Source organism: Salmo trutta, chromosome 17 (genome assembly GCF_901001165.1).
Source record: "Salmo trutta chromosome 17, fSalTru1.1, whole genome shotgun sequence".
Classification (NCBI taxonomy): domain Eukaryota; kingdom Metazoa; phylum Chordata; class Actinopteri; order Salmoniformes; family Salmonidae; genus Salmo; species Salmo trutta.
Genome location: NC_042973.1, coordinates 22,276,355 through 22,280,099, shown reverse-complemented (window position 1 = coordinate 22,280,099; position 3,745 = coordinate 22,276,355). Strand labels below are relative to the sequence as shown.

The 3,745-nt window shown below is 43.0% G+C and overlaps 1 long non-coding RNA gene across 1 annotated transcript; it reads right to left on the bottom strand.

The window, feature by feature from the left end:
• Positions 1 to 623: 623 nt before the first annotated feature.
• Positions 624 to 2,059, bottom strand: LOC115151299 (uncharacterized). The gene is made up of 2 exons (XR_003867260.1): positions 1,831 to 2,059; positions 624 to 1,228 (listed from the first exon to the last, which is right to left on the bottom strand). It is a non-coding gene; the product is annotated as an uncharacterized LOC115151299 (long non-coding RNA).
• Positions 2,060 to 3,745: the final 1,686 nt, after the last annotated feature.

Here is a 3,745-nt window from a genome sequence, read left to right as displayed (position 1 = left end):
GCACGACAAAGCCTATTCCCCCTCAGGAAACTAAAAAGATTGGGCATGGGCCCTGAGATCCTCAAAAGGTTCTACAGCTGCAACATCGAGAGCATCCTGACTGGTTGCATCACTGCCTGGTAGGGCAATTGCTCGGCCTCTGACCTCAAGGCGCTACAGAGGGTAGTGCGTACAGCCCAGTACATCACTGGGGCTAAGCTGCCTGCCATCCAGGACCTCTACACCAGGCGGTGTCAGAGGAAGGCCCTAAAAATGGTCAAAGACCCCAGCCATAGACTGTTCTCTCTACTACCGCATGGCAAGCAGTACCGGAGTGCCAAGTCTAGGACAAAAAGGCTTCTCAACAGTTTTTACCCCCAAACCATAAGACTCCTGAACAGGTAATCAAATGGCTACCCGGACTATTTGCATTGTGTGCCCCCCCCCCTCAACCCCTCTTTTATGCTGCTGCTACTACTCTCTGTTTATCATATATGCATAGTCACTTTAACAATACATTCATGTACATACTACCTCAATTGGGCCGACCAACCAGTGCTCCCGCACATTGGCTAACCGGGCTATCTGCATTGTGACAAATAAACTTTGATTTGAATATGGAATAAAAAACCTTCATAACCTGGTGTTGACATAATTTCTCATGATTTAATAATAAATGATTACATTATTATGTTAGTTTTTTTTACAAAAAAATAACAATACAGACATTATTGAATAAAGCATACTTCAAATTTCCATAAAGGCAGTTAGCTACAGTACACTTGACAGGTGACACCACTACACTGTTCCATCTCAAAGCAGCATAACGAACCATTGAGAGCGCGATTGACTTTGTTCTTCTCAGGAATGCAGATTGTGAACCCTGGGTGACCCTCAGTTGTAATTCCTTGATTCCTCATGTCCTCTCTCCTTTCCCCCCCCCTTCTCAAAATGCATTAAAGGAGAAGATCCAATGTGCCTACCCTCAGACCTTCTCCACCAATGCATTTCTAGAAGGAGACAAGGAAATGGACACACGGGATCAAGGAAAGACAAAACGAGATCCACCACTTGTGTTCATGGGAGGGGCGGTAGAGGGCGGGTTCACCTGGGGGCATGTGGGAGAGGGGCGGGCTGTTGCAGGCTAAATGTTACCCCACTGGACGAGTGTTGAGACGGCTCCACCTCTTTGATGTCCATGGCTGGCTTGTATAGCTCCTCTGCTTTCTCAAAGTCCCCCTCCTCATAGCTGGGGGAAAGAGAGGGAGGAGGCAGGAGAGGAAGATGGACAGAGAAGAGAGAAAACAAGGATCATAAAGAGATATGGGGTTGATAACAATGATGATGTTCAGCTCATAGTACTGTATATACTGTATGAACAATAAGGCTGCGTTTGTGTGTGTGTGTGTTTGTGTTAAACCGCTCGAGTCACACAAAATGGAATATAATGTTGCAGATCAGTTAAGAATGACACAATTTCATGTGACAAACATCTAAAGACCAGCATCACTGTAACGGGAGCATTTCCATTTAAAAATAATACGTATTTGGGTGTTTTTGGAGCCTTTGTTCATGGTTTTTTTGACACCGCCATACTGCACAACGTTGGGGTAGGTTGGTTGGGGTAGGTTTTGCAAATACAAGTGAAAATGCAGAAAAAAAAATGTCTGTACACTTCTATAGCATGCCATTTACATCAAAAATACAGATTTGGTTGTAAAAAAAAGTTAGCGTCTCCTTTAAAAATAGAAATAAACTTAAAAAATGTTTTGTCTAGGACTTGTCTTAATGGGATTATATGCAACAGCCCTCTGGTGGCTTTGTTAGAAACATTCCATCTCCTCAACCTACTCTGTGTTTGTAGAGCTTGGCCAGGTGTTTGAGGATGTAGGCCAGGGATGGGGTGGTCAGGGGACAGGGCTCTCATCCTGATGTCCAGGGCTCGCTCATACATGTCCTCTGCAGTCTCGTACTCCCTCCTCTCTGTGTGTAGGCCAGCTAGATTGTTGAGGGACTGGGCACAGTCCTGGTGGTCCGGCCCCAACCTACACATCTCCAGAGAATGGGTCAGGCACACTTTGGCTGCCCTGGAAAACACAGCAGAGATGGACACAGAACTTTAAGTCCCCTATTTGGGGATTTTTAGTGGTTCTAGACCAGTTCCAACCAACATTTGTGTGTACAGAGCGCTCTGTGAGTGGTGCAACATTAATCTACCATTAATCATTAATTAACATTAATCTACCATCTACAAATCTACCATTCCAGTGTTTTACTTTCTATATTGTATTTACTTTGCCACCATGGACTCTTTTTTTGCCTTTACCTCCCTTATCTCACCTCATTTGCTCACATTGTACATAGACTTATTTTTCTACTGTATTATTGACTGTATATTTGTTTTACTCCATGTGTAACTCTGTGTTGTTGTATGTTGTCGAACTGCTTTGCTTTATCATGGCCAGGTCGCAATTGTAAATGAGAACTTGTTCTCAACTTGCCTACCTGGTTAAATAAAGGTGAAATAAATAAAGTAAATAAAAAAAATTGCTGTGCACTCCTTGACAGTTCTGATTGTCCTGCTACGCATTCCGTTCTTGCGGTTTATGAAATCTGACACCTAATTTGTGTAGGGAGCAACACGTCACATTTTCTGGCCTATCCAGACAAAGGATTGAACTCCCCTGTCTGTGAACCTCGCAGCTCTGCTTACAATATGGCATATGAAACAGGAGACTCTTGTGATTAAAGCAGTCTCATCTCACTCTGATACTCTCAGATGGATTTGGAGCTCTCAACATGAAAAAAAAAACTAAATAATGTCATGAATTTAAACAAGACCACTTTCTCTTGGTCACAGAGGGACAAAATCACCTTGTGCTTAAAGCTGAAGTTGTAACGAGTCAGCAGGCATTTGAATGGCATCTGGGCAGAAAATACTCTGTCATTAGTTATATGAAATGTTGCCAATTTTGTATTGTCACTAAATATGATCATATTTGTTTCAAAGTTAGAAGGTAAAATATTATAATCCATTTTAGAATAAGGCTGTAACGTAACAAAATGTGGAAAAATTGAAGGGGTCTGAATACATTCCGAAGGTAACTTACTGTATGTATTCTTAAACAAATCTATGCCAAGTTCACGAGGCCACTGATGTGAAACAATTGTCTGAGTTGCCTAATGATAAGTTCCCTACTGCGTGGTGTGGTCACACTTGTCACGTTTGTCGTATGAAGGAGCGGACCAAGGCGCAGCGTGTGTCTCATTCCACATTTTATTTTAACTATGAAAATATGCAAGACATACAAATAAACTACTAAACAAAATAACAAACTGTGACGAAGAGGTGAAACATACACTACCTCAAAATAATCTCGCACAAACCCAGGTAGGGAAAAACAACCACTTAAATATGATCCCCAATTAGAGACAACAATGACCAGCTGCCTCTAATTGGAGATCACCCCCCCATAAAACATAGAAAAACAGAAACTAGAACCACACAACATAGAAAATACAAACTAGACAAAAACCCCTGTCACGCCCTGACCTACTCTACCATAGAAAATAAGAGCTTTCTATGGTCAGGACGTTACAGTAACCCCCCCCCCCCCCCCAAAGGTGCGGACTCCGAACGCAAACCTGAAACAACAAAAAAAGGGAGGGTTAGGGTGGGTGACTAATGTTGGTGGTGGCTCTGGTGCAGGACGAAGAACCTTCTCATCCCGCGGATGTCCTGCATCGGAGGCGGTTCTGCTCATCC